Raw genomic sequence first — 26,135 nt, 5'->3', positions numbered from 1 at the left:
TGGCTGTGGATTACATAGGAAAAAAATTTAAAAAGTGCAAATTTTGAAGTGGAGCTCAATTTTTTCTATGCAATCCGCCAACCAACGTTTACCTTTTTAAAAAAATATGTTAGAGGAAAGTGTGCAAATCTGATAGCTTTGGATTTAAATGAGACCTGAACCTAATTTCTCTCCCATCCTTAGTTGAGGCCAATTTCCTCCCCACCCCTGCCCTGAGCAAACCATATATTTGATTTGGTTTTTTTTCGGGTCTGAAAAAAGATGCAGCAGGGGAACATCAAAGCTAAAATGCTGAGGAAACTATCAATGTTCTGTCAGTTGAAACAATTTAAAGAGAAGACTTAATGGGAGACAAAATAAAAGGAGACAGCCATTTACAGTTAAGAATGAGGAAAAATGTTTTCGATATAGAGAATACAGACTTGAGTAAACATAGGATCATAAAATTATAAAGTTAAGTGTTCCAATTTTTGTGTAATCTGTAGGAAGATGTTGACTGCTGTTTTTATTATTGACATAAACAATAAAGGAACACCATGTTGAAACAGAGTCCCATGCAGAACTCTCATTTTCTGTGCCAATTTTTCCATGAAGGCCATAAACCACATCTTATGGTGCGAGTATGTTACAGTAAAGGTAAAGGTAAAGGGACGCCTGACCATTAGGTCCAGTTGTGGATGACTCTGGGGTTGCGGCGCTCATATTGCTTTACTGGCTGAGGGAGCCGGTGTACAGCTTCCTGGTCTTTTGGCCAGCATGACTAAGCTGCTTCTGGCAAACCAGAGCAGCGCACGGAAACGCCGTTTACCTTCCCGCCGGAGTGGTACCTATTTATCTACTTGTACTTCGACATGCTTTCGAATTGCTAGGTTGGCAGGAGCAGGGACTGAGCAACGGGAGCTCACCCCGTTGTGGGGATTCGAACCTCTGACCTTCTGATCGGCAAGCCCTAGGCTCTGTGGTCTAACCCACTTTACCACCTGTGTCCCTACGAGTATGTTACAGTAGCACCACACAAATCTTTACAGCGTTTTTAGAAACACATAAAAATGAACATAGCTAAATGGAACTGAACTCTTCTGGCCTCATTGCAGCCGCAGTCACATTTAGCTCAGGGGTAGAGCATCTACTTTGCATGCAGGAAGTCTGTAGTTCAATCCCTGGTGTCTTCAGGTAGGTCTGCATCTTTGGAGAAGGGCCATAGCTCTGTGCCTGAAACACTGGAGATTTGCTACCAGTCAGTGTAGACAACAGACTGATGAACCTGTGCTCTGATCCTGTATATGGTTGTTTCCTGTGCTAATATTAAAAGTGAGCCAAGCTGAGGAGGAAAGCTCCTTATACAACCAAGAGGCCCATTTTAGAAGTGCTCTTCCACCCACATTTGTTGGGTGTATCGAAGGGAAAGCAGAATTACACCCACTGGATCCACATTCACATTCTTATCACCCTATCATATGTTTATAGGTTCCCAATTCAGATGTTTCAGGGAAAAGACTGAGGTGAGAGGAGGTCAGAGCAGGCCGGAGATTGATGAGCTGAGGAAATCTTACCTGAAACAGAACAAGGTAGGATATTATAGGTCGGGGGGGGGGGATTCTTGCATCCTTTCAAATCCTATTGGATGCACAACTGCAGCAAATCTCTGTAACAGTTCATGATGGATGCCGATGTGCAGAAATAATATCATGTCCTCACATGTACACAGAAACCCATTTTGCTGGTGCACAATGAGTAAGGTGCTGAGCAGCCACTGAAACTATGCCTAAATCTCCCAACTTACCTCAAGATGTCCCAGTTAACAGAAGACTTCCCTCTCAGCACTTTACAGGATCAGGTCCTAACACTGCAGCTTGCCACCTGTCTAACTTGATAGAGGTTCAAGATGGCATCTTCTTGCCTCATCAACTCTCCATCTGCTCTGTGCTCTTCTCTGAAAACATCTCTTTTTCTGCATTCATTTATCTTTCCTTCAAAATATTAATTATGTCTTCTGCTTCCTGTTCCCCAAGTGGCTCGAGCATCAAAGGAACTCTCATAAAAATAAGTTTCCTTTGGGGTAGATGGCACAAGAAGCTTCTGATGTCTTAAAAAAAAAACCCCAACCAAGTACAGGTAAAAGTACAGGCCACACATTTATTATGGCACGTAGAGCAAATATGTTGCAGGTTTTCTGCACGTACAAAGGCAAACAGTATTAAGGACAGCAGTGAAGGTTAATCACACAGTTACACTAAAACACTGTTTATATTAGGAATGGACAGATGAGCCTTGTGTTTGCCCCTTGTGACCAAATGTGTGTGTGCGGGGGAAATCAGCTGAATTAATACAGACTTTCCCACAATGCCTTGCTGTCAGGACCAACCAAACTATTTAGGCACCGCCTTATACCAGCTGCCAGTCCTCCTGAGATAAAGAGATAGGATGGGATGGAGAGCTATATCCTTACTGAGAATCCAGTCAACAGCCAAAGAACTAAGAAAAGCAAATTCCTACTCGGACCACGAGTGACTGGCTGCTCTTAGACAGTAGGGTAGTGAGTGCTGAGGCCACTCATGCATGGCCATTGAGGAGCATAGTATAGGGTTGCCATACATCCGAAATTTCCTAGATATAGCCTGGATTCGGCTGTTGGAAACAGTGTCTGGGTAGCAACTGCTGAAATGTCCGGACGCATGGCACCCCATGTCAAAAGTGTAGATTTTTTTTTGATTTTTTTTTTTGCAAATTTCCTTAAAAGTAGCTCAGCAACTTTGGAGGTGGGGGGAACTCAACAACTTTGCCCCCCCCCAGAAAGCTTCATTAAATAGCTCAACAACTTTTGTGTTCAGATTTTCGCTTTTTGAAATATGGCTATCCTAGCATAGCAGCATTTGGGGAGAGCAGGGTGGGAGCAGTTGCTGTGGTTCAGGGTAGGGAGAGGCATGGTGTGGAATGTGGGGCAGGCCGTGTAAGTGGTATTTTAGTTGTCCTATCAGCCGGCCCTTGGGTCTGTGACTGCTGTTGCTGAATGCCAGATCAGCTCAGAGTAAGACGCCCCTCATTCATGATCTGATTGTATCAGATGCAGAGTGCTACAGATCTGGTCTGTATCACAGAGACCTGGGTGAGTGACCAGGGTGGATCTGGTCCCTTCCAGCTGTGCGTGTACTCAGTGCAGCATTTGGGCAGACCTGAGGTTTGGGGAGGGAGAGTTGCTGTGGTCTATAGAGATTCCATCTTTCTCTCCAGGTTCTCTGTCCAGTCAGGAGTATCTAGAGTGTGTGTTCCTGACACTGGGAAATGGGGACAGATTGGGGATCCCGTTGGTTTACCTTGCTGCCCAGCCATCTCCCGTCCTGAACTGACAGCAGTAGCACCGGCTTGCCCCCACAACTGGGGACATGCCCCCTGGCATGCACGCTCTATGTCATCAACTGGGCAGGAAGAAAATGATCTAAAAGTGGGGGATATTGACATAAGTTCTTTGTCACATCACTTCCTGTTAAGATTTACACTTATAACATCTTTTGTCCTCTGCAGAGGTGGGGGACCTATGAGGATGGTCCACCCAGAGGATGATGGATCCAATGGATTTCCATTGGATTTTCTGGCTGCACCGGCAAAGCAAGACTTCCAAAGCCTACTGTCCTCTCCCACTTCCCTCTGCTGCCTGACTGGCTGTCCTTTTGGCAGCCTTGGGTAGCTCCTAATGGGTTGACCCATGCCCAAGTCCACTCAAATTGTCCAATTTGGTTTGGGTTTCATCTGAATCTGAAAAACATCCCTGATTTTTTTTTGGGGGGGGTCAGGGCAGGGAATGGAGCCCACCACACATACAAAGGAGATTCTAAGAGGTGCTCTCCTTTTTCTGGGGTGTGGGGAATGAAAAAGGGATTTCTTTTTTTCTTTCAGAAAAAAAAGTTATCTGAGGAACTTTAGCTCAGCTCAGATATTGTGTCATGATTCAGCCGCACTTTCTGACCCCACGAAGGGCAATAGGTGAACTGACAGGAACCACAATGCGACTCCATAGACTGAGTCAAAGCTGCTCAGATATCCCCAATGCTCTGTGTCATAAACAGAAGAATGAGTCACCAGCTTACAACAAAAGCAGAATATGCTTGGGCAGTTATCACGGCCCATAAACTTTCAATGTGTCATTCTGTTCATTATGTCCCTGTGAATAATTATGGAAGCATTTAACGAGCACTCGGTAAATAGCATTACTGGACCAGCTAGATTGCAAATAACAACAGCTGTTTTCTTGGTAGGGTACAGGAGAAAATAAAGCTTGTTTGGTTTAGGGGGTCTATCCAAAGATAGTGATGAATATCCTCTCTGCCAAGATAATTCGCTATCGCTGGATATTTCATCTCCAAGGCTTTGAGTGAGTCACACCACCCCCTGTAGAGCCTGCTGGTCATTGAGGGGGCACTTAAAGGCAAAAATCTTGAATCTCTTTAGTCACCAGACTGTTGGCGTCATTCCCATAGGTCCCATTTTTCTCCTCAATCTCACTACAAGCAGGATGGCACCAACGCGTTTAAAGCAGCGGTAGAGAACACCCCAAAGTCTATTAAATCTTACAATAACAAGTCCCCAGATGAATGCAATTAAAGCACTAAGATTTACCGACACTACACGTGGAGACCTTCAAAGGCAGTCTACTGCTACTCCAGGCAGCAAGGGGAAAGAAACGGAGAACTGAGAAGTTAAGAAGTAAATGTGTGTCCTAAACCAATGACTGAAACATCGAAGAAATTATTGTGCCTCACCTAAAGTTCACCTGAGCCAGAAATCCCTATAGGTGAAGCAAATATGATAGCTATGAGGGCTCAGCCAGACTTTCTTTGGTGTTGCATTTCTAGACACAGTTCTGAGTGTTAAAGCTCTTTGTCCAAATGTGGGTGTTTTTCATTTTTATTTTTTTGGTCCCAGAATTTCCCCTGAAAAAACCTGTTTTACCACAAACAGTCACCAGATTTCCCACAGATTGTTGGTGCAAAAAGGAGTTTGAATGAGCCCTTGTTCAAAGACAGGAAGCCAGAAGGACTGCACTCCCTCCTAGAAACCTTCCAGGGACTCTTTCCTTTCTACAGTAATCATTATACTAGCTACACAGAGGCCAAATGTTCATCTACACATCTTCATTTAGGGAACCCACTTAAGGACACATTCCAGCCAGGCAAAAACACTAAGCACAGATAACAAGGGCTGGTGAGTAATGTGGCCTAAGAAGATGACAAAGCCAAAGTGCATTCCAAAGGCTGCATTTGGCCCTCAGGGCTGAGGTTCCCTAGCCCTGATTAGATATAGATGTAAGCCATATTCACAAGCCTAAAAGGTCAAATGTTGAGACCATAAGATAGCAATAAATAGAATTGTAGAATTGTAGAGTTGGAAGAGATCATGAGGGTCATCTACTCCAACCCCCTGCAATGCAGGAAACTTTTGCCCAACGTGGGGGTCAAACCTCAGGTTAAGAGTCTCATGCTCTTCCAATGGAGCTATGCCAACTTCCCATCAGTCCCAGTCAGCATGGGAATGGTCAATGTTGATGGGAGCTGTAGTCTGAAACATCTGAAGTCCAATGCCTGGGCTACTTCTTGAGATAGGCCAACCATCAATTCCAATGCAGCTCCTGGACTTTAGTAATTGCCTCTCTATCTCTCTGCAGCTCCCCCTGACATAAACAATGTGGGAGTCCCCCCATCACCACCTTCAACAAACCAATCCTCTGCCTATATAATGTCTACATTTCTTTAGGATCTCAGACAATGATCTTCCCAGCCCCTGTTACAATATTTCATTAGAAATGGAGATGGAAGAATGTGATTTTATAGATGCAAATATTTTACCAGCTACTGATATTTTCTCAATGTAGATGTATTGATCAATAGTCTATGTCTGTCGCTTCCTCCTGAGAATGTGCATCAACCTTCCATGAGATCATACTCTTTCTTAGCCATTAGCTTGAGACATAGAGATTACTTGCATGTGATAGGAAAAAATCCATTACGCACATATTAAACATCTTGGATTCAAGCCTCAGACTGATTCACTGGCTAGCCTTGGGTAATTCAGGGTTTCTTAGCCTCCATTTCCCTGTTTGTAAAATAGAAAATGACCTATCTTACAAGATTTGTGGGAGGATGAAAAGGGGTGGTTTTTTTTAAAGAAAGTTGCACATTGAAGATACTATATATAGCATTAATTATAATTACCTAATACATAATTCATATATCCTCCTTACCATTCAGTCCAAAATACTCTTTTGATTAGGATTTGAGAGATAATTTGGCTTTTTGTTTTAAAATGTTCAAATGGCTGGACTTGTCAAAGCTTTGGGATGCTTCCCCACTACTGACAAGCATGCATTCTTTGATGTTCATTTGACACTCCCTATATCCTCCCCCAACTTGCCTTGTTTATGAAGCCTTCATCTTTTGCTTTTTTACTTTGTAATTTGAATCATCTGAACATCAATCAGCCAGCTAGCCTCTCACCTCTGCATTTTCAATTTGCCCTTCTTCACAACCCAGGTGAAACAGCATTGTCTAGTCCCTAACATTATCTAGGTATGATTCATATCACAGTATTTTTGAAACTAGATAGACAATCTGGAATCCACTGGCCAGGCAAAGTCCTAGATCATTCCCAAAATGCATTTTATTTAAAATGTTTTAACTCTGATTTTTAGCTGAAATGGCTCCCAAAGTGGGTTACAAAAATCTGTAGCCAGAGACTTACCTGTCCTGAGGCTTACAGTGCAAGAGACATGCCATGCAAAGAAAAATAGATATGTAAGGAAGCAGGGCTGGGGGCTGCTGCTAGGTGACAGTTTTGTGGGAAACCAAAGACAAATGGTCTTTTACTAGAGGCGATAGAAGTGCTTCTTATCTTTCCTCTGTTCAGCAGCCTCATGGAATGAAATCTGCTCTGCCATTAAGTTAGAAAGAGCGCATGCCTTTCATGTTGAACTCTGATTCACAGAGATGTTAACTGAACAGGATGTTGATTATCCGGTTTTTGAATTAGGAAACTTATGGAACCGACTCAGGCTTTTGTGACATACATCTGAACCTCTCAATTAAGGCACAAGTTAAGGCATGGGAAGAGAATATGGTTGGTTGTTACTGTGCCTAGTAACAGGCAGGCACAATTAAGCTTCAAGATTGGCCAGACTTGTTATATAAATACCTGCAGCCTGGCTTTGTATGCCTACTTGGTCAGTGGATCAGAATTGTCTGCTGGATATAACCTACAAAGTCACAGTATAAAAACAAAAAACGACTTGTATAATTTATTTGTTTGTTTGTTTATACTCCAAAGGGAGGTATAGAAAATAATAATAATAATAATAATAATAATAATAATAATAATAATAATAGTTGTTGTTGTTGTCGTTGTTGTTCTGAGTCAGACCATTGGCCCATTTTGCTCTGTACTGCCTACAACAGGAATAGTCAACATGGTACCCTTCAGATCTTGCTGGATTCTGATTCCCTTAAGCCTCAACAACCATCATGGCCGGTGATGAGACATGATGGGAACAGGAGTTCCACAATGAAGGCCATTATGTTGGCTATTCCTGCTCTACACTGTCTAGCAGGGTTTCATAAAAGGGTCTTTTCCAGCCTTATGTAGCATTTATAGGACTTTTCGTCTACAAATCATGAGATATGGCCCTTGAAGTGGATTCCTAAAGAATCCTCAATCTAGGTGCCGCTAGTTTGGATTCCTATGTGTGCACACATGTAGAGGAGGACATTGCTTATGATAGCTACAGGAAAATATTCAAGATGCCAGAAAATTGCATTTTATTAATGATTTGAGTCCTGTTTGCCTAACAACCCCCCGTTCAGAATTTCTATTTCAAACCTTGTTTAGCTGAGCCTTAAAAAGGAAGCAGATTATTTTGGCATTTCTATGTGACCATATTTCCTTCTGTTTCCCTTAGGAAAACAGGGTAAAACATAATGAATTGCTTTGTTCATATTAAGCAAGACTCATTTAACACATATGTGTTGTGATCCCTCCATAGATCTCAACCAGCTTCTCAGCGCATATATTTTTTAAAGCATCTGTTTAAGTTTAAAAAAGAGTTTGTCCAGAAAAAAAAAGCCTTTGACAATGGAAATCATGTTTTTCATTGTAGCCTCAGAAGTTGTTTTCAGAAAAATAACTTTTCACTGTTCTTGAGCCAAAAGGAGGCCCTTTAATACGAAGCACACACAGCAGTTTGATGTCGTACGTTTTCGACAACTTAGTTACATCCCATAAATGTCTAGACAAATGTAATTAAATGCAATGAAATACTTTTACGCCCACTAAACAGGATTAATCTTGCCTTTTTCAATTGGACTTGGATCAAGTTCTCTACAGGGCTAAAATACATTGGCTGGTTTGTTGTTGAGCTATTGTTTCTTTTGCTGCCTTTTTTTTCTTTTTTGAAACCTGCAATGTATATATATGAGCCTGCATTCTGAATAGTTGCTTTGAAAGATAAAATGTGCCTATTCTTTTTTTCTTCAAAAACCATTGTAGCCGCAAAGGGAAAAAAAACCAAAAGAAACCCACATTCCATACTATACAGTTAAGAACATTCAAAGAAAATGGCTTCTCTGAATTCTGGGAACTGTAGTTTTTTTTAAAAAGGATGCCGGGAATTGTAGTTTTGTAAGGCGTTAATGACATTTACCAGCATTTCTTTCTGGAAAGCAATATGCTTTAAATATGCTATAAATGTATGACATAGATGTAAATTAACATGCAAGTAAAGTTCTGTGTGAAGGTGGGTAACAATAGATTTATAATATTAATAATAATATTATAATAATTAATAATATTATTAATAATAAAAAGCTTCTTTGGAACCTAGTGGCTGGACTCAATCAGTGATAGCAAATTGTTTATTTGCTTAAAGAAACACACACACACACACACACACACACACACACACAGCGTCTTTTGTCAATGATTTATAGGTGGTTAACAAGGTTAGAACAAGACAAATTGTTTTAAAATGTCTGACTTTTTATTGTGCTTTTATTTGATGGTTGATGTGTGTATAGGCACATGCACACAAACAGCAGAGAAAAGCACAATTAAAAGCTAGAGCATTTAAAATGCCCACAGCAAAATCTTATGCACATAAACCCATAAGTAAATCCAGTTGAGTTCAAAGTTATTATTTACTCCCAAATAAGTGGCTAAAGGATTTTAAGACAGTAAGAATGATTTGAAACAACCAGGCTTTTTTCAAAGGCTTTTTGGCTGGCTCTAAGGTTGTTGCACAGTAAATATACTTATGAACACACTAGATGGGATGTTGCTGACCACTCATTATTACCTGATCCTTCCAGTCTTGGATGTTTGCTATGTGACAACATCAAGAAGGGCAAATGAGGCCTTTATCCCCAGCCGGGGAGCTGGAACCCACCAGACAAAGAAATAAAGGAGAAGAAGCTCATAATAATAATAATAATGGCTAACAGTAATTAAATAATAATAATCTATTATTTATACCCCGCCCATCTGGCTGAGCCTCCCTAGCCACTCTGGGTGGCTCCCAATCGAATGTTAAAAACAATACAGCATTAAATATTAAAAACTTCGCTAAACAGGGCTGCCTTCAGATGGTTTCTAAAAGTCAGATAGTTGTTTATTTCCTTGACATCTGACGGGAGGGCGTTTGTTCCACAGGGCAGGTGCCGCTACCAAGAAGGCCCTCTGCCTGGTTCCCTGTGACCTCACTTCTCACAGTGAGGGAACTGCCAGACGGCCCTCAGCGCTGGATCTCAGTGTCTGGGCTGAACGATGGGGGTGGAGACGCTCCTTCAGGTATACAGGACCGAGGCCGTTTAGGGCTTTAAAGGTCAGCACCAACACTTTGAATTGTGCTCGGAAACGTACTGGGAGCCAATGCAGATCTCTCAGGACCAGTGTTATAATTCACACATAATTTTTGTTTAAGGTTTTTGGCATAATTTTGGCCACAATGTTATTAAAATACATAAATGTGAGTGGTTGCTTAGGCATTGGTTATGACTATCTATCCCCACGCCCAGGGACAGAACTGACTTCCAGATTCCAGTGAAAGCCGTATGCTCCCAGGGGCTTGCGCGGCCCTAACCCCCATTCAGGGGTATGGACAAAAGAATGGCAAGCCCCTGGATTCCTTTAACGGAATTCCCTCACAACAGCAGCTTTGGAGGGGCAGGCACCGCCAATCCTTACCCCTCCACCAACCAATTTTTTAACCGATGCCAAACCGCAACCTTACAAGTTGTGACGATTTGCTACACAGTAGGCAAAAACCAAATGGCACCAGCCAATAAGCCAAATGGACAAAATTCCTACCAGGCCCCTGCCCCAACGGCAGATGACCCCATGACAGGCATAGCAAGGTCAACGCAATAGTCCTAGAATAGGGTGGGTTGGCGGGTCATCTGATGCATGCAGCAAAAGAGCCCAGTCAGTGCTGCGTGACTTGATTTTATAACCTTTGGTCCGTCCCCCTAAATGGCAACACCTAAATTTGCCCAGTAACCCAACCGCCCAATCACTGTGGATGGTCATCCATACTAACCCGTCCAGCAACAGAGGGGTGGCCTGTTGGACCCCACTGCAACATGTGCTCTCTATGAAGGAGAACATGCTTTAACAGCACATAAAATGGGAGAAATGCTTCACTAAAACTCTTCCTGAATAAAGCGTATCTAAATCATTGGTGATGAACTTTTTCTCAGCCTGAGGGCCTCACTATATCTCACCACCCTGACCTGAAGCTTCCATAAAGCATAGTGTTTGGGATTGATAGATCACACTTGCAGGGACATTATACCAGGTAGGTGCCACCCCTGAGAAACTCCCCTGAGAAATGGCCAATGTCTCTTGGTTTGTATTGGGACTCACCCTCTTTACAGTCAAACCTGTTATCAGGGTAACAAGGCCTAGTATTTGCATGCCTGTTCCCTTTGTTTCACTCCTAAAATATCACTCAAAGGCAAAGGTGTTTTTCTCTTTTCTTTTCTTTTCTTTGTTTTTTGCTGATCCTGAACATGATAGTGGAAACAACCTGCCAATTTTTTATTTAGCCCCATCAAAATGCTTTAATATTAACTCAGTATGTTCACATGAAGATGCAACTGTTCCATTTATTGCAGACTCTCCAACTGTCCCTATTTTACAGGGACGTCCCTGATTTAGAGAAGCCGTCCCAGTTTCTGATTTGATCCCGGAAAGTCCAACTTTTCCTTAGGACATTGGAGAAATGTTGGAGGGGACAGTAGGATGTCCCTATTTTCATTGGAGAAATGTTGGAGGGTATGGAATTATTTGACTCCCAAACCACCTGAAGGCAATCAAGTATAGGGAAGTTTTTTAAATGTTTAATGTTTTGTTATGTTTTTATATATGTTGGAAGCTGCCCAGAGTGGCTGTGGCAATTCAGTAAGATGCGTGGGGTATAAACAGTAAAATCATCATCATGGAATGAGACATTCCTATTTTCATGGGAGAAATGTTGGAGGGTATGTTATTGAGCATCTGATTTGCATGCAGAAGGTCTAAAGTCCAATTCCTAGTGTATCCAGGCAGGGCTACAAATATACCCTGGTTCAATCCCCAGCCCTTTACAGTAGGACTGGCAGGGAACCTTGGCTGAACTCCTGGAGAGCTACTGCCAATTACTGTAAGTAGTACACAAATGGCTAACGACCTGACTCAGAAGAAGGCAGCTTCCTATGTTTAGAATGAAAATGTACAAAACATGCACCCCAGCTGCTCAGTTTTCTTAGCCATCCTCCATTGTCATGTAAGTGATCTGCAAATGATCTTAATGCTCATCTAGATTAAATGTGATCATTGGCTCAACTCCTTGTATCCAATAGTTGTGTGTGTGTGTGTGTGTGTGTGTGTGTGTGTGTGTGTGTGTGTGTTGTGGAAGCAGAATAAACTGCTGTAGCTGTAAGGCAAAGCTCCCAAGTCCCAAGAGTCATCACACCAAAGACAGATTTCCATCAATGTTGTCCTGACAGTTATCCCAGATTTGCAGGAAGTAGGAAATGTTTCAAAACAAGTGATCAGTGTCAAGGCTCTTTAAATGATCTGCCACCAAAACGAACATTTCTCAGTCAGCAGAAAGGGACAAATGTTAGACATGGTGAGGCAGCATATATCAAGTGGTGACAGAAGTGCTGTGGACTTCATAAGGAATGTGTAGCTGGCAACATAGACCAAAATGGGCACAGACAGGAGATGCATAGTGTATGTATTATGTGCTTATTTTTTCATGTCCTAGCCCCATATTTTTTAACCTACTTCATCCAGATGGTTGAGTAGGTAACACACTTAAAAGGAACTGTCAAATTCAGTGGAGCTCTATTATTGTGCTAGGTGCAGTTCTCAAAGAGATGGTTCTCTTCCCCGAGAGAAGTCTCATTTTGCCATACATTTTGTATTTTGAATTGTTGTTAAGATACCTAATATGAAATACAGAGAGCTGCCTTAAATTCAGTCAGACCAGTGGGGTATCCATCAATTGGGAGTCACTCAGGTGTAGGGAAACCTACAGCCAGGGGTCCAGGATAGGCAACAGTGCAGGTGGTCCTTGCTGGGATGCTAAACTTCCAAAAGCTTTCCAAGGGTACTAGGTTTTGATGCCAGGAGTTTTGACCAGAGAGTACCAGGTTCAAACCTCACTGCATTTGTCTTTAGCCTTTGTACTATGATTTGTGAACATATGTGGATGGGAAGCAAGGTAAATTCAGCAATTTAAAGAAGTAATAATAATCTTTTTCTTTCTTTTTTTGTAAGAATAGCCACTTTAGCAAGATGACAATGACAACAACAATAATGTCGTCAACAACAACAACAACCAGCATGTTTTCCCCTTCTGCAGCTTTAAGGGGGAATCTCTGGTCTGAGGCCATCAGAGGAAGGGGAAGAAAACTATAGCAAGTTTCCCAATGCACAGAACTTCCTACAAATACCAGGTTTATTTATTTATTTATTTATTTATTTATTTATTTATTTATTTAGTAAAGAAAATTAGAATAATGGATGATTCCTGATGCATTAACAATGCTTTGGAAACAAGATCAAGTAATTCCAAAATATTAGAAATCCAGTTGAGAGTTCCTGAAACGTCCCTAACAAGAGATAGTCAAGCTACAATCCCCACCCTACTTACCTGGGAGAAAGCCGCACTAAATTCAACAGGATTTACTTCTAAGTAGATATGCTTCGACTTCTGCTGTGAGTCATTGTTTATTTCAATGGCCCATTTAGAGTGAAATACAACTGCTGTGTAATCTTATACACTGAAAAGAAATCAGACCCTCTAACCTTCTGTTTTGTATTTTATACTCTCTTTTCTACAGCACTGGAACATATTTTTCAATCAATTGCTGATTGTAATTCTTCTGAAAAATTCCGATGTAATTCCCCACCCCACTCCAAAAGTCAATATTAACAGATGTTGTTTGCTTAAGTCTGAAAGTCTTCCAGAAATATGCTTCTGTCAAATGTATCCATCTATGGTTTCATAAAGTTTCAGATTCATAGAATCAATATCAGCAGCTGTTCTCTACTCTCTCTCTCTCTCTCTCTCTCTCTCTCTCTCTCTCTCATTTAATTTTTTCTCTCTCAAGGCATTACAGAAGTGCTTCCTCCTGCATAATTTTGAAAGAAAATTGAAATCACCAAGTGTATGACAGCTATCACTGTTTCCAGAGTGCACACGCCTGTCAACTTCTTGAGATATACATTGTCTTCATCTAATATCATTGGAGACCAATAATTAAGCAGAAAAGAGAGTTTTAATTAGTTCATGATGAATGCTTGTCTAAATCGATGTAGCGTAGGCCATATGCGCAAGACACATCTATATTAGTGCTGGATTAGCATTCCAGGATCTGCAATGACAACGCCAAGTAATAGCTGTATATTGCTGAGCTGCTGAAAGGAAAGGTAAGGTATGAACACATTCCATAGCTTGGTAATCATTTTTTTTTTTAATGGCACAAATTAGAATTACGACTGAAAAGCTTGAGAAAATACAAGTGGGCTGTGTCTGCTACTGAAAGGACAATATAGTAGATGCCACACTCAGAGGCGTAGCATGGGGGGAGGGGGGCGTGGCCCCAGGCACACACTTTTGAGGGGGCACAATCAGGCGCCCCCAAAACAGGCACATAGCCCTGGCAGCTGAGGAACGGCAGCGGGCAGCTTGGACTAGTGGGCAGGTGCACGGAGGCAGCAGGTGAAGAGCCTGTGTAAGACCCCTGGGTGTGTGTCACTAGCCCAGCTGCCCAGACCACCGGTGGGGGGGTGTGTAACACTTGCCCCATTACAGGTACCAGCAACCCATGCTATGATGCTGCCACACCCACTGCTGGGGGGGGAAACCAACCCCATCTTTTTATTGGACTTTTAAAAAGAGTATAAGCATATGTTAATAACAGAACAAAAACAGCAGAAGAGAGAGGATCAGAGACTGCAGGAAGAAACTTATTAATCAGGTCCAATCAAGGACATTTTTGTTGTTGTCCATATTTCAGACAAGATCGTCTATCAATGACGGACAATAGAGCCAAAAAAGGGTGAAAAGGCCCTCTTTCTTTCAGATGTCTGGCTCACCTCGTACGGTGAGAACATGCACAGGATGCTCTCATTTAAGATATTAGTGTCATCAACCTGGCATCTCTGAGTGGGAGTGTGCCTGAGAGTGCATTCTGTGTGAAAGGTCTTTATAAATATCCCCTCAAAATTATGTTCCTTCTCAGAGTGAGGGCAGATCTCTCTCTCTCTCTCTCTCTCTCTCTCTCTCTCTCTCTCTCTCTCTCTCCCTCCCTCTCTCTCTCTCTCTCTCACACACACACACACAAAACAGAGAGAGAGATTCAAAGTGGTCCCTTTCTCTGGGATAGGATTTGGTAGCCAAATGAGACTAATTCTCCAATGAGAAGGAATGGACTAGCCTAGTATTTAAGGCTTCTCCACTCCCTCCTTGTGCCTTTTGCAATGCCAGCCCTCCCACTATAGTTCCTTTGCTTAGCAACTATTTCAGGGACTGAGAAGGAATTTTGGGGAGCCACCGAATTTTGGGGGAGCCACCGAATGGCACTTGGTGGGCTTCACTTTTAAATGTGACCTGAATCAGGTTTCTTCCCCACTCCTAGCTATGATTAGGCTTTAGTGGGTCTGATCCAAGTATGCACTCATTCCATCTGGAGAAGGAAAAGAGTTTCGTTCGACAGCAAAAGCTATAGCATCACACTTAAAATCTGGGAACCAGTTTAGTAACAGAAATGTACACATTAATAGTGGCATTAATAGCTGAATAGTCAAGAGTCCAGATGTCTATCAAAGTTTTGTTTGTTTTTTTCAAGTTTAAAATGTGTCTCTAGAGTGCCCTGTTATTATTTTCTGAATACAGACATGCACACAGGGAAGCTTTCAGTCACAGGACTCTAAAATCATTGTTTCAGGTGTATGTGGTGGAGGATAGTCTAATAATAATAATAATAATAATAATAATAATAATAATAATAATAATTTGTATACCACTCTTCATTAGGGCAAATTGTGCCCTGTCCCACCAACCTCTATCTTGGTCCCACCAAATACCCTGCCTTCTTTCTTAAAACCAGCCCAGGCAGTGGTCCTGGCTGTATTCTTCCTTTCAGCCTGATAGCTCAGTTGGTTGCAAATGAGACTTGTAATCTCAGAGTCGTGGGTTTGAGCCCCATGTTGGGCAAAAGATTCCTGCGTTGCAAGGGTTGGACCGGGTGACCCTTGTGTTCCCTTCAACTCTGTAATTGGTTCTATAATTCTTCTTAGTCTCAGGCCTGCCCCTTGTAGAAGAGGTTTCCCCTTGATGTTGGCTCAAGCTTTGACTACTCTTGGTTTCCCTGCTTTACATTGCATGAGTCCCAATGAGCACCAGCCACCACTGGGTATATTGCATTCAACCTATTCCGTTATTAAATGTGTGTGGGTAAGAAGCAGTGCAAAAGAACTGAGCTCCGAGGAAGGCTTTAAATGCCTCCAGGATGAAAAGCTGCTAAAACTACTACAGGCAGCCATTGAAGAGCGCATTGGTAACACAGGGGAATGCTTTAAAATGCCAGGTTGATGAATGGTAATTAGGAAGTGCATATAGGTTAGCAGATGAAATTTGGAGCCTTTATAGTACACTAAATGATTAGATCTGTTAGCAGAACAGATTTCTGTTCCACAGTGTGCTCCCCACCCTGTATATCTTAATCTGCCTGTAAGCATATGTGTAAAATAAGCCTCGTTCTTCAGCACTGCAATCTGATAAACAGCAGTGATTTTCATTTTGGTATTAGCGGGAAATGTAGGAATTACTTGGGACCATTGCAGTACGATAAGGCACACAGATGGTCCAACTGTGATATGAGGGTATGTCTCATTCAAGCATGCTTTGCTTAAATTGGTATCATTTCAACAGGAAGAGCAAATGAGAAAATGGCCTGGAAGGGTGAAAAGAAGAGTAAAATGTGAGCTCCAATCAGGCTTTAATTTGGCAGAAGGCTCAGGTAGTATTACATATCTGAATTTTGCACCACTTGGTACTGTATCACACAGGAGTATCAATCACATGATTTCACTACCCCTGATGACTGGCTGTACAATGCGATTCTACAGGAAATGTTATGTTTGACTTGATATGATAATATTTGCCTCTGGGGTTTGATCTTGTATAGGAGGGGGCAGCTGCCCATTCACACAATTTATTTAAAAATGTATGACCTGCTTTTTTATAACATAAATTCAAAGTGGCTTACAGATAGCTCCTGAAATACATAACACAAAGTCAAAGTCAAATGACTGAAATGAGTTTCATGTAGGAAAATGTCTTACACTGAGTCAGACCATTGGTCCATCTGACTCAGTGCTATAGACACTGCCTGCCAACCACTCTGCAGGGCCTCAGACTGGGGACATTCCCTCTTCTACCTGGAGAATTAGCCTCAGATGTTTGGCATGAGAAGCAGATTCTCTAACATTGAACTGTGGCCCTTTTCAAAAGAGCAGGATAAAGTAAATAGGAACATTCAGACAGCACCACAAATGCATTCAAAGAACATGCAAGGGAGGTTATAAGGCATCACTGGCTAGCCCCATGTGCTAGCGCTCTCAGCAGCCAATGTGCCCATTCAGTGGCCATGCTCCAATTCCTTTGGAGCACATCACATGTGGCAATAGGTGTAGAACTTCTCCATCCAAGGGCGACACTAAATGGTCCCTTCTACACTCAGATCTGTAGATAGGGGAAAGTTGTCTGAACCCTACTAACAAGCAGCATAAAAAGAGGGAGATAAAACTTTAACCCATGGTAAAAAGTTGAACAAAATAAAATGTTCTTGGCGTATCACCACAAGAGGGAGGGAGAGAGAATGAGATAGAGAGATAGAGATAGAGATAGAGAGAGAGAGGGAGGGAGGGAGGGAGAGGGAGAGGGAGAGAGAGAGATGCACATGTCTAGGGAGGGAGTTACAAGACCTGGGTGTTCCAAAAGAAACATCCCATCTCACATCCTATCTCACATCCCAACCATGCTTCCGAAACTGGTCAGGTTCATAGCAGGATGGGCCCAATCCAATCTGGTCTGACCCCTGCATTATGGCACAGTCATTAACTCCAATTCCTAACCAGCATGGCTGGTTCAAGGCACCAAACAACATTTTGGTCACTTTACACCAGGGGTTGTCAACCTGGTCCCTACCACCCACTAGTGGGCGTTTCAGGATTCTAGGTGGGCGGTAGGGGGTTCTACAGCACAAACTAAATCCTCCTTCCACTGAGCACTGGTGGGCAGTAAGGAAATTTTACCATCAAGTAAGATGCATTAGTGGGGGGTAGGTATAAAAAGATTGACTACCTCTGCTTTACACTTTGGAAGTCACCTCTCTCTGGTATCTGCCCTCCAAGATTTAGGACAGGTATGGTTCTCTAGATGTTGTTGACCACTGCCCAGGCTGTCTGAGGATGATTAGCACTGCAGTTCAACATCTGAAGGGCCACATCTTGGATTTAGCATCCAGATTTAAAGCTCAACCCAGAAGTGGTGAATGCATTGCTAATCTGTGAGTCAAAATGCTTCTTTCTCACTTGAATCAATATCCTCTCCAATCTTAGCTCAAGTGTGGATGGGGCTTGTAAAAAAAATATGAGGAAAACTTTTTATTTAGCATTTGGTCTCTGCCAAGTGGATAGAAGATAGAAAATCACTGAGCTTGCCAGAATTTATCATACTGTGCCTCTAAAAGTGAAAACAGGTTTTTCCATAAAGAAAAGCAAATGTTGTGTTTTGTCACAGATAATATTTTGAAAGTTGGTTGCAAGTATCTTTGCGGCTCAGAAAAATGCTTTTTGCAAACTGATTGCACACTTCAAAAAAAAAATACCAAAGCCTTCCGAGACCTCCTTAAAACTAATTAACCAGCTTTTGCAAAACACAGAGCCTTCTTTCAAGTCGAACTCACAATCCTGCCACCTTGGGGAATAATTTTCTTGTTTTCCTAACATTTTCCCAATCTAATTATTGTACCTCTAAATAGGAGATTTGTTAATACACAACTTGATTAATTAGATATGTTATTTCTCTATCAGGTGAAAAATCACCAAAGGATTTTGATAGTAAGCTTATAAAAATCAGCAAGGGCTATGGAAGGCAAAAAGCAATTAATTCCCAATTAAAAACCCATTTGACATATTTGAGAGATTAATACACAAATTGGATTTGTAACTAACAAAAATAATTAGATTTTCCCTTTTGCAAAAAAGAAAAAGAAAAAAAGAAAAAGAAAGACGAATCAATAGTTCCATTTGATAGGTTCTTCTTGAGTGAAAACATGGTATGAAAAATGACACACACACCAAGAAAATGACAATAAGCTGCCAATCCCTCTGGGGAACAGTTGTTGCTCAGTGATCAACCATGCAGTGATTTTCATGCAGAAGGTCCCAGGTGCAGTACGCCAAATCTCCAGGTAGGTCTGGGAATGTTCCTATTTTGAAATATTAGAGAGCCACAGCTAGTCAATGTAGCCAATACTTAGCTAGCTGGACCAATGGTCTGACTCAGTATAAGGATGTGTTACTATTTTATCTCATGTGCATAAAAATATCCCCATACAACTGGGGTCTGTTTGAGCTAGAAAAATGGGGCTGACCAAAAGTCCACCCATGGATAAAGAAACAACAGGAAAGACAATAAAGAGTTGACATAAATTTCACTGCTTGTTATTTGATAAGGGAAAATATAATGAAAATGTGTTATCATTGGGACCTCACACCAGTAAAATTGGCAAAGATCTATAAAAAAATATTCAAACCTTTGTTGGAGATGTAAAGCGGAAGTGGGAACAATGCACTATATGTGGTGGGGGTGTAAGGTGATCAAACAATTTTGGACCAAGATACATGAAGAGTTGAAAAGAATATTTAAGAGCACAATTCTCAAAAAGTCAGAAGCATATCTATTAGGCTTAATAACCAACAATATCCCCAAAGATAAAAATAATATATTCCTCTATGTGACAGCAGCGGCTAGATTACTAGTGGCAAAAAAAATTGAAAACAGGAAAAATACAAGAATTATCAGAATGGAGAATTAAGATCTGTGAATTTATGGAGATGGAAAAATTAACAGCATCAATTAGAGGCTGCCCCAAATTAAGAGAGAGGGGAGTGTGTAGAGATATATATGAAAAAATATGGTTATGGAAATTAAGTTTAACATAAACGTAAATGAAAGACTCGCAAGGATACAAGATGATTTTATAAAGGATATGACTATTAAGCATAAATAACTACTAACACAACAAGAAACAATAATACAAATGCCAATAAGATCTCACATGGGTGAGGGGAAGTCGGGTGGGAGGGGAGGGAAGTAGAGGGTGGTATTTGAAAAAAATATTAAGAATGTGATATAAAAGTAAAATGATTGTGTTTGTAATTTGAATTATTTTGAATGATTGTGGTTGTAAGTTTCCCCCCCTAGTTTTTACTTCTCTTTCTGTCACAAAAACTTTAAATAAAAATAAAATAAAATATTGGTTTTGCCTCGCCATTCTTCTGACTCCCCTCTCTTCTGGCTCCAGCCTCTCTGACTTGTGTCTACCCTAGATAGATATAGGTAGGTAGATAGATAGATGATAGATATAGATAGATAGATGATAGATAGATAGATAGATAGATAGATAGATAGATAGATAGATAGATGATAGATAGATGATAGATAGATGATAGATAGATAGATAGATGATAGATAGATAGATAGATAGATAGATATAGATAGATGATATAATTTATTAGTCACCCAATAACAGCAGATCTCTGGGTGATGGGTGAAATACTGCAACAGATAAAGAATCAATGGATGTAATAAGCAGTAAATAAATGTAACCACACCAGTAAATAAATAAGCAAAAGTACAGTGACCTTAGAAACACATGAAAAGGTACATGTATGCAGAGGAATTAATATATGATCTGCACAACTATTGGGTGGATCAGAACATACTTATCTAAGAGAGTTCACACTTCCCTGGGCGTTGTGATGCAGATTTTGGCATATTAGCAAAGTAAAATTTAAACATGCATTAAAATCTGCATTGTTGAGACTCCCCCCTTTTAAACAACACCCCCCAACTTTTTTTTGAAAAAGCAGATTAAAGCAGAAATGGAATAGATTTTGTTTGATTTTTTTGAAGAATTCCTACAACATTTTCTGTCTGCAGGACTTTCTACATCTGCCTTTGATTTTTACTGAAAGCAAAACATGTCAACAATATGTAAACCTCTTCTTCATCCTAAGAAAATATCAAGATTGGTTTTGTTTCCTCTGAAATTCTCATAATCCCCTCCCACTTTCTTAAGTAGGAACATACAAATTTACCTTGAATTTTGCTTTAGGTAGCAAATTCAGTAGCAACTCTTGTTATAAAACTGTATTTAAGTCAAAGCCCTAAAGCCTACAGCATTCTGGAGAAAAATAATCCATATTAACATATCAATCTTATGTTTAATAATGACAGACCACTTGCTGGGACATTTTACATCACTGACTACTTTGAAGAACACTCCCTTAGTACTGGGTTTCAGGGTAGGGGGATGAGCAAAGCAAGCTTCACACAATTGCATGCTGTACTTTAAAGCCTCATATAACTTTCATCACATTCAGAGGGCTGTCTGGAGAACCATATGGATGTGAACTCTCACAATCTGTCACATATCTGATCTGAAAGTTCTTGTATTTCTTCTGTTGGAAACCTTACAAGCAAGGGACCACTGTGACAGTTGACGGCAACTGGCTCTGTTGCTTGCTCAGGCACAACTAATGTAATCAAATAGGTATTTCAACTTCACTTTCTAAACTGCATTCAGCAAGCACTGACAGAAATGATCTCTTTTGGCATATCTGGCCCTACTCTTAGGCAGAGTGAGGTAGGTGCCTCAGGTGGAAAGATGGGGGGCAGTGGCAAGATGTTGCAGGACAGTATTTTCTGTGTTACACAGCCTGCCCAAAGCTCCATAAATTATCTTGCTGTCCTCAAGTGTGGTGAAGGATCCTGTCCCCTCACTAATGCTGAAGTAAAAGTAAAGTGCCACTCTGATTGTCTTCTGCTTATGGAATAAGCGAGGTGCAATTTTGCCTCAGCAACAAAATATATTTGGATAGCCCTACTTCAGGAGGAGGTGAGGTTGTTGTTGATTCCCCCAAAATTTGCCATAAATTCAAGGACAGAGCACATTATTTGCATGCATACAGTCCCAAGACTGATCATGGGCACCCCCTGTTTGCAAGTGCTCAGTTTGTTCGCTCTGGAAAAGGCCTTGCCTAAGACCTTGAAAAACCACTGAGTGAGAGCACAGAATAAAGGGCTACATAGATCAAGAGTGTGATTCAGTGAAGGCTGTTCATATGCCCATCACTGGCTGTTTTTAAGAGCAGGTTGAATAAACATGCAATTTGATTGGTTTGGTTTTGTGGGGCAGGCAAGGTAAGTGGGTTATTCTTTATGTGTGCAGTGGTCACATGTAAGGCTATGCATGAGTGTATAGGTTTGTAACTGCTACGCCCTTACTGAGAGATGGCAAAAAATAAAAAAAAATGGTGATGGAATCTGACCATGACTGGAGAGTATTGTTTAGAAATTAATCATTGCTGGTATCAGAAATTTTAAAAGCTATGTTATATGCTAAGGGTGTTCTTCCAGATGTTCTTCAGTTCTCTTCAGTCCCAGCCAGCATGTCCAATGGTTAGGGATGGTGGGAAGTGAAGCCTTGACTAAAGGTACAGAGGTCCCCCATCTGTGTAATACAGAGTATTTTGTCCATCTAACCCATTTTGTCTTGTCTGACTGATGGTGCTTCTCTAGGTTATTTCCCAGGCCTTGAGATCCTTTCACCAAAGATGGACCAAGAATTTTGTATGTGTAAAGCATGTGCTTTTATCACTGATCTGTGCTCTCTCTGTATACAACTGGGCTTAGGTGAGCATCAACCTCATTTATTTTTACCCTTTGCAAACTGTAATCGTGCAGTTTAGCAGACTCTGGCCACTTTCGACTCTGGTGCAACTCAATATTGAATTTGGATCTATCCATTATTAGATCTGCACCTCCATCCGATATTTCCCATAAGTAAATGGCTCCTTATAGGAAGAAAAAATAACTTCCACGCCTGGACATTCCCATACAAACCAGTCCTTCATCCACCTTCTGTTTATGATATAATATCCCAGTGGGGTTGAGAAAGAAATAGGGATTGGGGGAGGTGGAATTAGAATCTCCTGCTGGTGAGTGTCTTCATTTTGTCCCCCTTCATCAATGCCAGACAAGAGCTGCTGATTTACTGCAATGGCTCATGGGAGGTGAACATATATTGGCATTCCACTGGCACACAACTCAGATTAGCCAGAATAGTCTTGCTAACAAGCAAAAATATTAATGTATTTGACTCCCCACCCACTAATAATACTACGATTACCTCACAGCAGAAGTAACGAAGGTCACATCCTATTAAACTGCACTGTTGAGAGAAAAAGAAACGATTAACTCTGTAAATATCAAGTCCACTCAATTACATTTTGTGTGATGGCACAGAAAACAGAATGTATGCAAATTGGATGAAATAAATAAGATGAATTGTGGAATTCTTTTTTCTCCTTCAAATGAATAATAGAGTGTTATAGCACTTATCAATTTTAAAACACATTCCCAACACCTCTAACACTTCTTTGCAACCATAAGAACTATATTGGTTCAAATAATTTCCTTCACAATGGAATGTGTGTGCATGAGAAATAAAAGAGAATTTAAATAAGAAATCCCTATGAATAGAAAGCTTCTGGATAAACTGAGGGAAAGCAGGCATGTACAAAATGGTGGCCATTAGTAACGTAACTTTAAAGACTGAGATCTGTGGATTAATGCAATCCTTCCAATACCTAAAATATAATAATGTGTGGTTCATGTATGAGAAAACTACCATGGGAGAAGCAGCTCTCAAATTCACTTAAATCTCCCATTCATTTTGTTATTCGGAGGGTTATATTGCTGACCCAGCTGCCAGAATAATAGAATCGCAGACCCAGTTAGAATCATAGAATCTTAGAGTTGGAAGGGACCCAGTGGTCATCTAGTCCAACCCCTGCAATACAGGACTCTCAACTAAAGCATCCATGACAGATGGCCATCCAACATCTGCTTAAAAAACCTCCAAGGAAGGAGAGTCCACACCCTCCTGAGGGAGACTGTTCCACTGTCCAACAGCTCTTACTGTCAGAAAGTTTTTCTGTATGTTTAGTCAGAATCTCCTTTCTTATAACCTGAAGCCAATAGTTTGAGTCCTACCTTCCAGAGAAGTAGAAAACACGCTTGTGCTGTAACAAGGAAACAAGAGAGTGAAGTAAGGTGTGCACAAAGAATAAAATCTGTGGACTCAGCTAAATTGGTAAAGAAAAAGTGATTTATATGTGTTGTATATGTGATATAACACTGTGTCACCAGGTGGCACTGTGGAGCCCCGTTTTTCCCTACCAAATTTCCCATGTTTAAATTTACAACATGTTTAACTGAAACACTTCTTTGATGTGTCTAGATCCAGCCTGTGTGTGCTTAGGAAGAGGAGATCTTTAACACAGAATGGTCTGGAAGTATCACCTGGCATTTCTTGGTGTATTCTGTAATGACCCCCATGACAAGCAATAGCCAGGACTCAGAGAAGGGCTCAGGGCTCATCCACACTTATGCTTGTCATGTGTCTAGAAAGCACAAGTCCAAGTGGTTTTTCCACTTGATCCACTCTTTCTAGGCCCAGTTCCAAGTGGTTCTCCCCTTGCCCTGCTCTTTTCCCAGGGGAAACCTCCTCTTTAGCTTAAAATCGAACATCAATCAGAAGTAAACCCAAATTTCCATTTGCTTGAATTGAATGCTGAAGAGTGCTTTTCTCCAGGGAAAGCAGCGGGGGCAAGAGGAAGTGTGGATAAACTTAGCTGGCCCCCAGAGGTGAAAAGTCTAGACCAGTGGTGTCCAAACTTTTTTCAAAGAGGGCCAGATTTGATGAAGTGAAGGGCTGGAATCACGGGCGCTGGAGATTCCTGAACCAGTATGCAGCTTCTCTTGAACCTGATACCCTTGATGGACATGGACTCTGGATATCAGGTGCCTCTGATTCCACAGTGTCTATTCAGGTGGAAGTTACAGAAAGCTGGTGGACAGCTGGACCACAAGTGCTGCACACTTATAGATCACACATCTTCAACCCAGTGAATGCAGTCTTGTAGGTATAATTAGCAAGGGTATAATTACCATATATTCCATGATACAAGAAATGAACTAAACTGAACTATAACAACTAAAACCATTGATTGATTAGCAAGAACCTACATACTGCTTGGGACGTGGATGGCACTGTGGTCTAAACCACTGAACCTCTTGGGCTTGCCAATCAGAAGGTCAGTGGTTCGAATCCCCGCAATGGGGTGAGCTCCCATTGTTTGGTCCTGGTTCCTGCCCACCTAGCAGTTCGAAAGCACATCAAAGTGCAAGTAGATAAATAGGTACTGCTCCGGCAGGAAGGTAAATGGCATTTCTATGTGCTGCTCTGGTTTCGCCAGAAGCAGCTTAGTCATGCTGGCCACATGATCCAGAAAAACTGTCTGCAGACAAACGCCAGCTCCCTTGGCCAGTAAAGCAAAATGAGCGCCGCAACCCCAGAGTCATCTGCGACTGGACTTAACTGTCAGGGGTCCTTAACTGCTTAACACAATGCTCTCCCCAGGGAGACTCACCTGGCATCTTTATTACATATTTTTAGCTGCCAGGCAAAAACGTTTCTCTTCAACCAGGCATTTGACTTATTAACCTTATATGGCATGTGGGAGGGGGCGTTCTTGGTTTGTTTCTGTTTTATCATGTACTTTGTGTTGTCATTTTGTATTTTTCTGTAGTGAACCACCCTGGGATCTTTAGAGGAAGGGTGGTTAATAATAATAATAATAATAATAATAATAATAATAATAATAATAATAATTTAAATTATTCAAATGTTAAAAGCAAGTTTTCATAATATTTTTCAAGTGCACATTAAAATTACATGTCTTGGCATGCTTGCCTAAACAATGGAGAGAGAGAGAAAGAGAGAGAGAGAGAGTGCACAAGCATTGGAAAAGAATATAGTGAAGATGTCTGCATAAAATTAATGGGCAGGAAGTTCTAGAGAATAGGTGCTGCCACACTGAAGGATAGATTCCTTGCAAGTACAGAACAAGAATTACACGGCACTTATAAAGGTGCCGGTTATGGAGACTGAAGTGGTCAAGTAGGCACATATTGGGAAAATCAATCCTTCAAGTAAACTGCCCCTAAACTGTTGGTAACACCTTTAATTTGGCAGCCTGTTTAGATCTCTGAGCAGGGGGGTAATAAGCTGCCAGGATCTCACAGCCGTCAGCATTTGTGCTGCTGCATTCTTCACTGTGGTTCTGGACCAAGCACAAGAGAAGCCCCATGTAGAGTGCATTGCAGTAATCCTCTCTTGATGCTACCAACACTTTATTAAATAATACATACACACATACATTCAAATTACCTTTTCTGTGCATCTTCC

General features: G+C 41.2%; 1 long non-coding RNA gene across 1 annotated transcript; it reads left to right on the top strand.

Moving 5' to 3' along the window:
* Positions 1–1,471: 1,471 nt before the first annotated feature.
* LOC310754395 lies at positions 1,472–14,063 on the top strand. Its single transcript, XR_014543796.1, has 3 exons — positions 1,472–1,568; positions 12,887–12,980; positions 13,638–14,063. It is a non-coding gene; the product is annotated as an uncharacterized lncRNA (long non-coding RNA).
* The last annotated feature ends 12,072 nt before the right edge of the window (positions 14,064–26,135 follow it).

The sequence above is a fragment of the Podarcis filfolensis genome, assembly GCF_964270895.1.
Source record: "Podarcis filfolensis genome assembly, chromosome: Z".
Lineage (NCBI taxonomy): Eukaryota > Metazoa > Chordata > Lepidosauria > Squamata > Lacertidae > Podarcis > Podarcis filfolensis.
Note: the sequence above shows the minus strand (reverse complement) of the source record. Positions and strands in the feature narration are given on the sequence as shown.